General features: G+C 39.1%; 1 protein-coding gene across 8 annotated transcripts in view; it reads right to left on the minus strand.

Annotated features, from left to right (window-relative positions):
- Positions 1–15783, minus strand: part of Gulp1 (GULP PTB domain containing engulfment adaptor 1) — a 253795-nt gene extending 238012 nt beyond the window's left edge. For 3 of the 8 annotated variants that reach the window (XM_045147978.1, XM_045147974.1, XM_045147975.1), the window contains exon 1: positions 15592–15778. The gene's annotated coding sequence lies outside the window, so the exon portion shown is untranslated. Of the gene's footprint in view, positions 1–15591 lie in introns of all 8 variants that reach the window. The other 5 variants (XM_045147979.1, XM_045147982.1, XM_045147980.1 and 2 more) reach the window with 5 other exon arrangements.
- Positions 15784–16058: the final 275 nt, after the last annotated feature.

The raw sequence follows: 16058 nt of genomic DNA on the forward strand, positions 1-16058 counted from the left end.
GCACCTGGCACTCTACTGCACACTTCAGCAGCTAATACTGTGGTTATGATGCATTCCCACACACACTACCATGTGCTCTAGCTTCACTGGCCACTGCCTGTGGAACCTTAGCCAAGTTTATAAACACCAAAAAAAAAAAAAAATGCACACAATGCTTAAAAGTTTAACATAATGCTCAGGACCTAGTAAGCTCTTTAACTCTAGAAGTTCCATACTTATCATTATTCTCTTGCCTGAACGAATCTCTTGATAGACATTCACATGTATAAAAATATAGGTTAATTGGGGAGTACAGGCACCATGAAGCTGTTAATCGAGTGACAATTTATCAAGGGGAAGGGTACAGACCCTTTCATCTTCTCTGATTGTTTCAGCTAAAAAAAATTGGAAATTAAGTTAACTAGATATATACACACACATATGTATATATGTATATATATATATATATATATATATGTGTGTGTGTATATATATACACACACATACATACACACACACACACACACACACACACATGCATGTTCTTCCTCACTTTATATCTACTGAGAGGTTCATATACAGATATTCTTTAAACAGGGTGTCATTCTGCAAACCATGCTGGCTGGGAACTCACTACATAGCCTAGGATGGCCCCAAGCTCATGACAATTCTCCTATCTTAGCTCTCAAGTGGCAGGCTTCCAATTACCATGCCAATCCTGTCAAAACTGTCCACAGAAATTTCCAAAGTAGATCGTAAGATTCACATTATAAGCCCCATATGAACCACGGGCACTTATTTACTTCAAAAGCCCACAAGTGTGTGGCTCTCTTTTTAACTGGAAAAAGGTCACCAGAGGGCAGTCCTATTCAACATGGAAAAATGGAGGCACCTAGACAGCTCTTGGACAAAAGCTTCCAAAGGATTATTGTTCCTTTAGAACTGGAGCACATTTGAATTCTCTGGTTTTGCCAGCCTTCTGTGGTGCCTCCTTAGTTGCTATGAGTGAAGGTCCTGCCTGCTGTCACAGATGAAGCATCTGCAGCACATCTATTGCATTCTTATGCAAAATACTAACATGCGCAGCAGCTCATTCACAGCAGTGCAGGAGCTTCTGTTATTCTGGACCTCTGGACGTTTCCTGCAGGAGTTCCCCCTCTGATATCTTTCATTTCAAAGTTATTGCCTATGTTTCTCATCAACCTACATGCATATAGCATCTACATCAATGCTAAGACATTAGCATGGCTATTCTGCACCAATGTTCCAGTTACCACAGTGGATTACAGAACGCTGCCAACAACTGTAACTTTCCCACCTATAGTCTTATCCACTGCTGTCCCTCCTCTGCATCACCTACACAAACTCCAGCTTTCTATTCCTCACATCCCTACATTCCTAACCTAACTGCCCATTGTGCCTCTTACCTAACTATTTGAGCCTGTTAGGCTATTCCCAACTTTGCTTGTCTTTACTTCCTGCTTAAATGATTTGATAACTATTTGGGTTTAGGATGACCTTGATATCCAAACATATTACTTCACTCTCTTGTCTATGTTCAGTTTTAGGTACTTCCTATCACATTTAGAACAAAAGAACAGCCACATGTATTTTCATTCTTTGAGAGATCACATTACAAAACCAGTATGTATTAGTGCTAACTCATCAAAAAAAGTTAAGAAAATAATTATATTTTATTACTTATTATTTATTATATTATATTAAGAAAATAATATATTTCTAGTGGTTCTCTATGAAGTGTTTTTTGTAAAAGCTAGTGTTTGTAAAGTTACTGTTAAAAAAATTATTCATCAGCTAGGGAGATGGCTCAGTGGTTAAAGTCCTTGCTTGTAAAGATTAATGGTCCTCGTTTAATTCCCCAGTACCCACATAAAGCCAGGTGTACAAAGTGATGCATGCATCGGGAGTTCCTGTGCAGTGACATCGAACCCTGGCTCATGTCCTCTCCCTCTCCCTTCCTCATCCCTCCCTTCTTCTCCCTAGCCCTCCCCCTCTCTGTTTCTCCCTTGCAAATAAATAATAAATAAAAATATTTTAAAAAAATTATTCATGGTACTTGTTAAGAGAATAAGGCAGATTGTGTTAAGGACCACAATAGATGTACAGACCACTTCAGTGGAGTTTTGCAGTGGGGGTAAAAACTAGGCTCAAGAACAAGTACAACAGAAAACTGGGAATTGATAACCAAAGAGTAGAAAGCAAGCAAGGGAAGAAAAATATTAAGAGGAAGCATCACACTGAGGGGAGATTTGAAATAAACTGACCTAACAGGACTCTTGGTCAATGCAGGCAGGCTGATCAGATAGCATCTTAGATATGGGGAACTTAAGTTGAGTAACAGAATATGATCAGATAAGGAGAAGTAAGCTGAGGTAGCAGGATTCTTGCTAAATTTGGACAATGCAGAAGTCAAAGCCCATTAGGAAAGAGGAGTAAGAAGTCTGACTGGAGGTTGATCACAGTTACTTGCTTTACCTAAAACTGTGGCAATTATATTTGTATATCTTATTATTACTAAAATATGTATATATACATTTAATGTCTCTGTGATTATATCTGTAGTTCATAATTTTAATCTTATTCTCATAGCATTTGATTTATATGTAAATAAATATAAATAAGTGTTAATGTCAGAAAATTTTAAAGTTTTCTTATGTATATTCAATGATATCAGTACAATCAATAAATAAGTGGTTTGATTTTGTGAACTGATCAGATTATAGATTTATATTTCAAATTAATTTGCTCTTTTTCAAATTACTAAGCCCATAAAATCATTCTTAGTTTTACTTACTTCTGCCTTTCTCCTTAACTTATTTATTAATAAGATGATTGATCCTTTTAACTATGTTAAAAGCACAGTAGAATTTGGTGATTTTGACAACATTGTCATAGATGAACTAAATAACTCTCTGAAAGTTTATAAAACACATATATAACGGGCATGTAGAAACCGTTCTTACTAACAAGCATTGACTCTTCACCTGGTTCTGGCATCTCTGCTTTCATTTTCAGTAGTTTCCTTTACTCTGGATCACCTGCTCACCTCTGTACTAGGCATGTTAACTATTCAAGGAGTGTCTTATCTAGAAACTGCTGACATCTAATCTATCTCAAACCCATTCAAGGCTAAAGACACAAAGATAACAAAATGCCCTAAATGTGAAGTCCTGTTAGATTGCAGGACACAGAAAAACCTAGAAGGCAGATCTACCCCCTCACCATGACAGAAATTACCTATAAGGGGGAGGTTCAACCATGGGGCAGAAGTAATCACCTTACAGGAACTCTTTCCTCAGATGACAATAAGGCCTTCAGGCCACCTGCAGAACCAGAACTGATGATGATCAAAAGGATCTTACAATGACCAGGACTGCTTACCTATTCATACATCTTACCCTTAGCCTCAATTCTTCCTCTATTTAAACTTACCATTCATGTCAGTATCTGGAAGATGGACCTGAGGGTACTGGACCCCTTTATCTCTCCTTCCCAATGTGACCATACTGATTAAATCTTCTCTTTCTGCCTTTGACCATTACTTGCCTCTTCAATTGGCTTCTCAGGGCAGGTGGCCAAGTTTAGCCTCCTGCAGCTGCCAGAGTTGGGGCTTTTGTCTGAAAAATCTGGTTTGACAAGTACCGTACAAACTTTAATTTACTTTAATAATTAAACTGCTATTTCTAACTTGGTTATAATCAACATAGAGATTCCATTTAATAGCAACTCTAATCAGAATACTTTCTAGTTTAAGCAATTAGAAATTGCATTCAAGTTGGTTTCAAAACTCAATAAATTTATTATCTCAAAAATATTATCTCAATAATATAGTGGGTTAATTAAGAGACCCAACAGTTCCATTAAGTACCCAAGTTAATACATATACAGTGTTTGTATCCTCCTGCTTACATCTGCACTATGTTAGACACACACACACACACACACACACACATATTTGCTTTGCTTGACAGAAGATCTATTTTGCTTGACAGAGGATAATCTCTTGCAGAAATATGAATTTATTCCAGACAGTATGACTATCAAAGGCCAATATGTGCTTTCTTATCCAATGCCTCTTGCTAATATTACCTAACCCTTGCCCTGTTATTTTACACCTGTTCACACTTTTTACAGAAATGAGAAAAATATTTTCCCTCAATAACCATTAACAATAATAATAACAATAACCAATTAACAATAACCAATAACAGAAAAAAACAGAAATTGCAACATTATTATCTTAATCAAAATTTCACTTGAGTTAGAAGTACATTTGTCTTCCCTGAGTGATGTAGGGAAGAATGGGGGTGTAACAAGAAAGCAAAAAGGAAAAGTATAACTAGAACTGCTAGGCGCAAGAAAAGTATTTTGGCTCTTCTAAGTAAAACTATTGTTTTTGCAAGTAAAAATGCAAAGGATTTTCTTTCTTTCTGTGGGGGAGGGGTGGGGAGTAGGGTGCTCAGATAGGGTCTCACACTAACTCAGGCTGACCTGTAAATCACTATGTAGTCTCAGGGTGGCCTCAGACTCTTGGCGATCCTCCTACCTCTGCCTCACAAGTGCTGGGATTAAAGGCATGTGCCACCACACCCAGCCTATGGTTTTAATATAATTTATTTCATAGATCTGTTTTAATTTCACATCTCAGAACATATATTATTTAGCTAAGAGATTGGACAAATATTGTAAAAAGAAAAACACTTAGGAAAAGAAACCATTTTAATTCAAATAGAATTTGGAATTTTAGTTTCCAGTGCAGAATCACATTCGGCTTAATCAAGTGTTATTCAAAGGGAATCTAGAGATGTGTCCTGGGCTAATGATCTTGGTTCTTACCAATACAGTAGCACATTATAGAATAAAAAATGAATACTTAAGATTAAATGGTCAGTAAACACAAGAAAAAAAATTAGTCACCAAAGAAATGCAAATCAAAACTATGCTGGAATTCCATCTCACTCCAATCAGAAGAGCTAGCTAGCATCAAGGAAACAAATGTTTGTGAGGATGCTGAAAGTGAACATGATTCTGGAGTTCACTGGCAGTGGCAGAAGGCCCTGGCGCACCCATTCTCATTCATATTCTTCCTTTTTCTCTCTTCTCCCAAATAAATAAGCAAACAAACAAATAAATATTAGCTGTTTTTTAAATAAAACAAAATTTGAGTAGGGAATGGTGGTGCATGCCTTTAATCCCAGCACTTGGGAGGCAGAGGTAAAAGGATCACCTAAGACTACATAGTGAATTCCAGGTCAGCCTTGGCTGGAGCAAGAACCTACCTCAAAAATATCAAAGACAATAAATAGATAAAAGAATATTTGTACCCTGATGGTGATAAGATACATTCATCCAGCCTCAATATTGATCAGTATGAAGTGTTCTCAAAAAATTAAAAATAAAGTTTCCTTTTGGCCCAGCTCTAACACTTCTGGGAAGGTATATGCTCAAAGAATCACAGCTTTGAGCATACAGGCATTGACAGAGCAAGCTCACTTTGATTCCTAGCCACAAGGATAAAGACTTGAACAGGGAGAGGACTGGGGAGTTCTGACAGGTAGTAATGACATGCTATGGGAGATAGAAAGAGAAAGATACACAGGAACAAAGGTGGTCTTGTGATGTACATAATTACATTATATACAATTTTATATACAATTATATATATATGGTAATGTCTTGAAGCTGTCCTCAGATATAAGATGAAAAGACTGAGCAGATAGGTAGTCCTAGATGCAGCCTCTTCATTCTCCAGTAGTTAATCTTTTCAGGCTTATAAAATTCCATAATAATCTCCATATTTATAAGAACAGGGATTCTCATGAAGCCACTCCCTAAACTTTAGAAAAGAGGATTGAGACTGGAAGGTACAAGGAGAAGCAGGGTTCCAGATACCTTGATGTTACTCCTTTAGTTCAGAGTTTGGGGACTTGGAGGATCACTTTCTGAATGTCAGTACACCTTTCCTTTGGAATTCATGGCAGTGCAGACCTACTAACTGATGTTTGAGTGCGATGGTCTCCATATTAGTAATTTAACATTAATAAGTTTAAAGACAATGCTTTTATCACACATTTTAAAAAATAAAACAAAACACTAACTTAAGCGGATCTATCTCACAGACTAGTCAAGTAAAAGAAGAAAAGGAATATATGGCAATAAATGACATTATATAGGTTTTAATTATAGGCACTTTTCAAATCACAGTAATGTATTGTACTTGTATGCAGTGTTTATTTTTATTTTCCAGAAACTCTGAGCACATATTTAAATTCTTCATCAGTAACAAGGCACACAGTTTAACTAAACATACAGCCTTAAATAACTCAGTGATGCATTTTTTAAAAAGCTTTTGCTATATACAAGAAGTATTTTCCATAGTATCCCTAAACTTGTCAATGCTGAAATGGGTTCTTAATACCAAGTAGGAGATACAAATAACTATTGAACACACTGTGGTGGTTTGATTCAGTTGTCCCCCATACACCTAGGTGTTTTGAATGCTACATTCCAAGCTGATGGAGACTTGGAAATTAATGCCTGTTGGAGGAAGTATATTGTTGGGGGCGGGCTATAAGTATTATAAACGGTTTCCCCTTGCTATTGTGTTTGGTACACTCTCCTGGCACTTTTGTCCACCTGATGTTGGCCAGGGGGTGATGTCCACCCTCTCCTCATGCCACTATTTTCCCCTGCCATCATAGAGCTTCCCCTTGAGTCTGTAAGCCAAAATAAACCTGTTTTTTCCCCACAAGCTGCTCTTGGTCGGGTGATTTCTGCCAGCAATAGAAACCTGACTGCAACACATACCTATACTTTTTAATATTTTTATTTGGTTATTTGACAGAGAGAGAGAGAGAGAGAGAGAGAATGGGCATGCCAGGGCCTCCAGCCAGTGCAGACGAACTCCAGACATGTGTGTGCCCTTGTGCATCCAGCTAATGTGGGTCCTGGGGAATCAAACCTGGGTCCTTTCGCTTTGCAGGCAAACACCTTAACCACCAAGCCATCCATCAAGTTCACATACCTATAGTTTTAAGTACGAAAAGTGAAGGGTCACCCTCTGACAAACTATTCTTAGATAAATCACAAATCTCCTAAATGCAATTAATGCAGTGGCAGAGACAAATCTATTTCTTAAACTTATTTGTTCCAAAAGTGAACAAAAATCTGAAATACCGAACAAAACCTACTCCTTATGAATCAAATATACGTTGCTTAGCTCTAGAGAAAAAGAATGATAAGATGAAAAAATTTCAAACTACTACAATTAAAATGCTTGAAGTACATGTCACTATAGATCATGGTCATGAAAATGGAAACAGAGAGAAGAAATATCTCTGTGGCTACTTTGCAAAACCATTCTTGACTTCATGCCTCTTCACTTTACCCAGGACTCTGTACGGAAACACCCTTTTGTTCCTGCCTTGCCCACCTTCATACCATGTCATTGGCCTAAGAGTCACACCCACACATTCTTTGCACATACTGCTTCCACTCACACTGGGATGTATCCCTCCTCTCCTCTCATACTGCCTCAGCACCCTCACCTCTGTATCCTAGAAAAATATCAAGTCCTAGTTAAGTTCATTTGAGCTAGGTCTCTATACCTAGGACTAATATATGACATACCTACAAAAAAAGTGTTCAAAAAACATTAAATACAATTAAATCAGAATACATTTCTCTATAGTCTCACAGCTTAAACACAGTTATATTTTCTGAAATGAAAAAAAAAAGGTAAAGACTGCAAAGGTATGGTAAGATAACATAAAAATCAATGAACAACAACCAAAAAAAAGCACCATTGTATTTGGAAGTCCTAAAGAAAAATTTATTATATTAAGTCTAAAATGGTGTGCTTAAAAGCTTCTTTTTAGGAAATTTCACTTTTCCAAATGAATCATAAACTTCCTCAACTGCTTAACATAAGCAATTAAGCCAATGATAATTCACCTTATAAACTTAATAGTGGTTCATCCTTTAAAAGGATTGACGATGGCATAGCAGTAGTATTTCTATAAAACTTCAAAATACAACCATAGTCATATTCCTACAATAAAACAGAATAATAACAAATTTGAAACAATAGTTATTGTAAAGAAATACTACTTGATAAATGTGAAATATCAATTGACTTTTGCCCTCTTAGTCGGCACTTAGATAATTTCAAATAAAATTCACTTACTCATGTTTGACTTCTTAATAGTCTCTCAGACTATATTTCAGAGACTGCTCTGCCTAAACAGCCACCTCTTACTAATTATTTTAAATTACTATATACAGCATAGGTACAAACTGCTTTAAAATTAATTCAGTTACACAATTGTTCTTTATAATAAGCCAAACTTTTCTCTGTAATTATGTGCACTGCAATAATAATCAGCATTCATACTATAAGACATATTTATAATTACAAGGAAGCACATTTTCAAAAGGCAATGGTAAAGTTCAACAGCAATCCAAATTTTGTATTCAGTAGCTTATCAGACAAAAAAAAAAAAAAAAAAAAAAAAAAAAAAACCACCAGAATGGATTAGAGAGGATAGCATGTCCTCTGACTGCTGAAGGCACTTTACCAACTACTGTTTTGTAAACTTATTTATTTATTTATGAATGAAGGGGCTGTGGGAGAAAGAATAGGTATACCAGAGCCTCCAGATATTCCAAACAAATTCCAGATGCATGTGTCATCTTGTACACCTGGCTTTAAGTGGGTGGGTACTGGGGAACCTAGCCAAGGTCCTTATGGTTTGCAGGCAAGCGCCTTAACCACTGAGCAATTTCTCCAACCCAAATATCACTTTTAAACTCTTATTAATACTTGCAAACCTGTTTTAATCCAATTTATTTTATATGTGGGTAAGTGAATCTATGTGGTGGTAAATTTTACATTAAAATATAGCACTTCTGATTGCTGTAAATGGATATGAAAGAAATCAATAAGCTAAAATTAAGTTTATTCTTTTGAATGTCAATTTCTAATTCCCTTAAATTTACACCTTTGCTACATAGCACATATGTTCAACTTGCTTTTTTACAAACTTAAAATGTTATTTAAAACAGATATTAACTTCTCAAACAAAACAAGGATGGCTGATCACCATTATGTGGAATATTTAGTAACTATTTGAATATATTAGCTAGCCAAATTATTTTCTACTTTTTGAAACAGGGTTTCTAAGCGCAATTGACTTAGTATTTGCTATGTAACTGAGGACCTTGAACTCCCAATCTTTCCTTGGCTTTCACCACCCAAGTGCTGGGATTACACGTGTGCGCCTCCATGATAGTTGAACAGTCAGATTCTTAATACTTAAGTTAATGGGCTATTTATGATCTTAAATAACAACCTTTTTCTCTGCAAGCAAAAATAAAAAATTGTAAAGCATTCAATCTGGGTTTTCTTTCTCTCATATTGTTGTTTTCTATCTTTTTGTTGTTGTTATTTTATGTGTTTACTTTTTTTTTTTTTAAGAGAGAGAGACTTATTAAATATCCCAGGCTGATTTCAATTTCACAATCTCTCTGCCTCTGTCCCCTAAATTCTGGTAGAAAGGCATAAGGCATACAGGACCACATCTGACTTTTCTCTTTTCTCTGTCATGAGCTCTAGCAAAAGTTTAAAATATCTGAAATTCGTGGGGGAATGGTGGATGAAATTTCAAGACACAAGTTGACTTTAAAATCTGATAATATTTAATTGATAATATTATTTAAAATCTATACAATATCAGAAAACACTACATTTATACACAATAATTAGTTCATAGTATCTTCTAAATTGATTAGTATACCTACCTTATAAGCCCTGAGTTTACCTTCTTACAACTGGTACCTGTACTCTGTTCATTCTCCTTGAGTAGTCTAGTAAAAACTATAAACGTCTTCATCAGAGGCAATAATCGACCCTGCTCTCAACATTCTTCTCTTCAGAGAAATAAGTAAAAATACAGTTTTATGGGTTTAAAAAAACATAAAGTCCTAGCAAAAGATTTCCAGGAATCATTTTAAATTGAGTAATAAAATCGAGTTCAAAATACCAGTTAGGGCTGGGAACATATCTCACTTGTTAAGTGTTTTTCTAGGATATACAAAGCAAATCCTTGTAGGGGCAAAAAGTAATTAATTAAAGCTATGTTCTTCTATAGGAAAATACACCCAGCACAGAGAGACGTATGAGAACCTACACACCCGAAATATGTACACACAGAGGTACAGACAGACACAAAGGAAGTGGTAACAGAGAGAAGGAGAATCCCTTTTCGCAGAAGGCATGTAATAAGACTACAGGAAGGTACTTTATATGATATAAACGCCAAAAAGTGAAGTAAGGATGAGCATTGCTATCTCTTTTCAAGTTCACAGCATGATACAAAGTACCGTGACAATTACAACTGTCATAGACATTAGCTCACTTTTTTATAGTATGTATGTGAATTGAAGCAGTCTTTCCAAAACTATTCTTAAGTATACAATATTGAAACTTATTTCAATATGACAAGATGACTACAGCTGCACCAGTTCAATGTCAAGAGAAAATCAGCATTTTTTGTCCTGTATAATAACATGAGTCAACTAACAGAGCTCTGACAAGAAATAGTAAGTATGGTAAAAGCTTCTGAAGCACAAAACAAAAACAAAATTATTCAATAATAACAGACTGAAAACAGCAGAAGCATAATTTTCTATGTCTTACTTGGGAAGAATTACTTTTAGCCATTCTTTCTTTTTTAAAAGGTCTGATTTTAATTTCATATTTCTATTGTTAAGAAGTAAAGCAATTTCTATGTTTAAAGTTTATACCATTTTCCTCTTCCAATGTGAATATATTTTAGGCTCCCACAGAAACAAACCTAAGCTTCCTGATTTGTAAGTGCATTAAAGCAAACAGTATTAGACCAACCAGCCTCTAATGTGTTTAGGAATCAGGGATCCTGGCTTCCACGCAGTTGGTTTCTGTAACTAGTTTTGAATTCATTATTATAATCAAAAGCATAAGTATTGTCTCCTTTAGAGATATTAGAAGTAATGTGTAATACTACAATTTGAATCACAAACAATTCATTCTAAGTGAAAAGATAAGGAAAAATTAATGTTTCTGTTCAACAATAGAAAAGAATTTTAAAAATACTTTACGTTAAAATATTTACATTAAAATTACTGTGGCATAGCCTTTGATGGCTCAGTAAAAAGTACCTATAGTGTGTTTAAGCCATATACACTATGCTTTATATATTTCTATTCATGATAATGTGAAGTCTAATAAGCAGTTATTACCAAGTATTTTGCCAAAAGATTTTATTCTTAAATACTTCATTCATACCTATTCTGTTTTCTATATTAAACTGAGCTATTTAGCTAAAAAGTTAAGCTCAACATCCATCAATAGAGCATCATATGATGAACAATAAAAGGAGGTAGTAGGTTTCACTGTTGACAAGCTCTCTATCAAACTAAAAATTAAATATCCCATAAGCATCCGCATGATTTAGCAATTAATATGTTCATAAATTATATTTCCAAGGACAATAAATGAAGTAAAGAAACATGTACAAATGTGCAATGCCGAGAACTTTAGTGCTAAAATTTGAGTTCAGGTTCATAGCAGGCATGTAATAAATACTGGATAAGTCAACTGATCAATAGCTCCATAACCTATCTTAAAAACTCTTAAATAGCAGTGAGATCAAGGCCACCCTGAGACTCCATAGTGAATTCCAGGTCAGCCTGGACTAAAGTGAGACCCTACCTCGAAAAACCAAAAAAAAAAAAAAAAAACTCTTAAATAGGGCTACAGAGATGGATCAGCACTTAAAGGCACTTGCTTACAAAGCCTGCATTCAGTTCCCCAGTACCCAGATAAAGCTAGATGCACAAAGTGACACACACATCTGGAGTTCCTTTGCAGTGGCAGGAGGCTCTGACATGCCTATTCTCTCTCAAATAAATGATAAAAAAAAAATAGTTTTCTAAAAACTTATAAATAGAGGCTGGAGAGATGGTTTAGAGGTTAAGGCACTTGCCTGCAAAGCCTAAGGATTGAGGTTCAATTCCCTAGTACCCACATAAGCCAGATGCACAAGGGTGCACAGGCATCTGGAGTTCATTTGCAGTGACTTGATGCCCTGGAGTGCCCATTCTCTCTCTATCTGCCTCTTTCTCTCTCCCTCCCTCCCTCCCTCTCTCTCTCTCTCTCTCTCTCTCTCTCTCTCTCTCTTTTTCAAATAAATAAATAAAATACTTGTTAACACTTGAAAACAAATTGTTGTTGCTGTCAGAAAAAGAGTTTGTTTCTATATTGTATGTGCATTTTAACATTTTAAACATTAATTCTTAAGTTGTAGACACCAGGCACGGTAATCGCACGCCTGTAATGCCACCTCAGGAGGATGAGGGAGAAGGAATGCCACAAATTCATGGCCATGCCAATCTAGAGTACATTATTGAGTTACAGCCCACCCCACAACATAGACACACCATAAATAAATGTATAGATAAATAAAGGACAAATTCGGCAAACATAACTATTAATTTCCCCAAAAGGCAAAATTGAGCCAAACTTAAAAAAAAAAAAAATAACTGGTTTAGGGCTGGAGAGATGGCTCAGTATCGAACTAAATTGCCTATAAAGCCTAAAGACATGAGTTTGATTCCCCAATTCCTACATAAAGCTAGATGCGCAATGTGATACTTGCATCTGGAGTTCATTTGCGGTGGAAGGAGGCCCTTGCATACTCATTTTCTCTCCTTCTCTTCTACTTGCAAATAAATAAAAATATTTTTAAAATAACTGGTCTATAATACAAATATAAAATAACATAAATATAATGAATTTGCTGATTCTTCTTAAAATGACTCAGACTTAATTATAACAAAATCATACCCAAATATGATCAAAGATAAAAAATTGTGATAAAACTAACACTAAAATGAAGATTAGAATATAAAAGTAGTGATTTTCATAATTTATAGATATATCATCATATGTATATTCTAGAAGTAAATATCCCGATTTTATTCTCATAAACTCAACTGAATTAGAAACTCCATGACCTTTATGTCTGAAGCCTATTAAAATTAAATTATTTCATCTATTTAATTCTCACTGTGAGCTGCTAATTATGTAAAGGAAAGTTTCTTTACTTTGCAAGTGGAAAAACTGAAGTCACAGTCAGGAAAAACACTTTGAGGAGGGTGATTCATAAAGTCAATCTCAGAGAACAGAGTGATACTCACAACCACAAACTCACAAATCAGAAGAATTACAAACCACATTTGTCTTTGGGTCTTTACCATTCAACTCTCATGCCCACCACAGGGGCCCTGCCTCCCTAAGAAAAACAGTAGATGGTGAGACAGCACCATCTCAGGAGATAACAGATCAGTCTGATTGCAGATGAGGCTTTGAATCTCAGACTGGCCTGGAATGAGGAAGCAGTGAAAGGTGTGGGACAGAGATCACCCTGACTTCTACTTCCTCAGGTCAAAGACCAAGATGCATGCCTTCACTGGGGTCAATTCTGAAACACAAGGAAGGCGTACTGGATGGATTTCCATGTTCGTTCCATGACCTGGATCCCTGCGATTTGAGAATATCTAATTGAATTATTCAATTTAGCTGAAAAACCAGCTGCTCAAAGCCTAAGTCTTCAATTCTTCCTGGCCATGAAAAGAATGAAAGATCGAGGTCAAAGGAATGAAGTTGCAGCAAACACAGTGCAGCTTGAGCAGACAGATGGTAACAAAGTGTGGACACATGCAAAGACTCATCCTCATCAGCATCAAGAGCCCAAGATTCTCCACTGCAGAGTTGACAAGGGCCATCTGCTTTCTCTCTCTCTCTCCTTGCTTATAGTCAGCAGCACTCCATACTTGTTTTACTGAGTTTATTTTTGCTAAGATCATCTTAAACACACACAAAAAAAAAAAAAATCACTGCAAACGAAACCCCTTATTTAAGCCTAAGTACAACCAACAGCCCCTTTCCAATTATCCCCTGAAACTTCCACAGTCTCTCATGCCTGGCTACTGAGCTCAGTCTAGTTTGGCTGACCGCCAGATTCCTCTCTTCTTTCCTTGTCAGTCTTAAAAACTTGGAAAAAGCTCTTGGACCGTTCAAGGAGACCTTTTAATTATGCGATGGAGCAGTACCTTAGCTGGGCAGCTGTTTTTAGCAAGGCTTGCAGTCACCAGCCACTGTGCTTTCCCATTGGCGGGATTTCTAGCAAGGCTACTTGTTTATCTGGGGGGAGAAGGGAAACACTGGCAGAGAAAGTGGGTGATTTGCAAACCTGAAAAATTTCCAATTCCTCTCAGAGTTTCCTACCTCCTGTCTCCTAATCTCCGCTCCTTTAAGACCTAATCACCCATGTACACTACACAAAACACCAGTCACCAGATTACTGCCAGCCCTAGAAATTAACAAGGCAGTCATATCTGAAACACTCTACAAAAGTTTTTTGTCGTTTTTTTTTTTCTTTAACTGATAACTGGACCAAAATCTTTAAAGTAAGCACAAAATAAATGTATTAAATAGTCCCGGTGGCATTATATTTTGTCAAACTGAAGGTCGAAATGATACGTTTTCAATGTCTGATTACAAATGAAAGTAAGATGAGCTCAGTTGGGTTGGGGGGGCGGGATAAGCCCTGGGAGGGTTAACCTTGATCTCCAGCCCTCTCTTGGAGTTTGCCCAGCGCGTACCAAGTGGACCTGCCAAGCCCCACACCAGCGATGTCTTCCTCACTCTACCCTGGCATGCTATTTCTAGCGACAGTGTCCAGCTTCCTGTTCAAGACCCATTCAACATTGTAAACACATTCCAAGAAAACTAGACTGCCCAGAGTTCCCTCTTGCCCACGGGACAGTGAGCGAGAAGGCAGCCCAAGACAGAGAGAGAACCCACAAGGCTGGCTTGGGATCCTTGTCTGGAGCAAGGCCAGGGGGTGGTAGGTGGTCCCCAGCTGAGGAATCCCAAGGTGTCACCCCGGTGGCGCCAGGCGCACCCCCACTCTCGCAGCGCCCTCCGCAGCAGCGCCAAGAGCCGCCCAGGCAAAGGGCGAGCTCGTGGACACCACCCCTGAGCGTGGGTCCTCCCTGCCCTGCCCTGCCCTGCCCGGGGCTTTAACCTCCCGCAGCCGGGCTGGCCCCGAGCCGGCCTCCCCGCCCCCATGCACCCTGCCCCGCAGCCAACAAAAGGGAGACCACGCCGGACGAAGTTCGCGCTCGGGTCGCCCGGCAGTGACCCGGGGTGCCCTGCTCCACGCAGCCTCAGCCCCACGGTCCCCTGGCTGCCCAAAGTCCCCTTCTAGCCCCAGCTCTCCCCGCACAAAGTTACCTCGAAAGGCTAGGGGAGGCTCGGGAACCCGAGAACCCCTTCGCGCTCAGCTCCATCCCCCCCCCCCCCCCCCCCAGCACGGCATCAACAGGTCTCGGCTTCCTCCCCCGCCGGGCTTCTTGCAACCTGCGCGGGGCGGCAACGCGCAGCCTCGCGCCCTCGGGTCCCCGCCGACGCCCGGCCGCCTCCCTCGGGATGCCGGTTCCCAGCAAGGAGCCTCCACCTGGCGGAGGAGCGGCGCTCGGGGACCGTACCTCGTCCAGGGATGCGGCCGCCGGGGGCTCGCTCGGGGCAGGCAGAGCCTTCGCGTCCTCGCAGCCCGCCGTCGTCTCCGCGGCCCGGGGAGAAAGTTTGCCCCCCGAGGCGCGGACTCGGGACCCTCGGGCTCCGCGGTGCCCTGCCCTCCGCTTCCCGAGCGGCTGCAGGAGGACTGACGCCGGCGGGGCTCGGGCTCGGAACTCCCGGTGCCCGGGCTGGAGTGGCGGGGCTCCCCCTCTCGGCCACGCCGAGACCTGGGACGCGGCGGGCGGGCAGGCGCACGACCCTCGCACCCGGGACGCCGCCCCGGCTAACCCGGGGCTCCGAGCGACCGCCTCCGCCTCCCTCTTGGGCTCCCTCCCGGGCTTTCTGCGGGCGCGCGGGACTCTCCCGCCCTCCGCGCGGAGCCGGGAGGGGCCAGGTTGAAAGAAGCCGGCGGGGAAGGAGGGGCCGTCCCTTATCC

The sequence above is a fragment of the Jaculus jaculus genome, chromosome 4 (assembly GCF_020740685.1).
Source record: "Jaculus jaculus isolate mJacJac1 chromosome 4, mJacJac1.mat.Y.cur, whole genome shotgun sequence".
Taxonomy (NCBI): Eukaryota; Metazoa; Chordata; class Mammalia; order Rodentia; family Dipodidae; genus Jaculus; species Jaculus jaculus.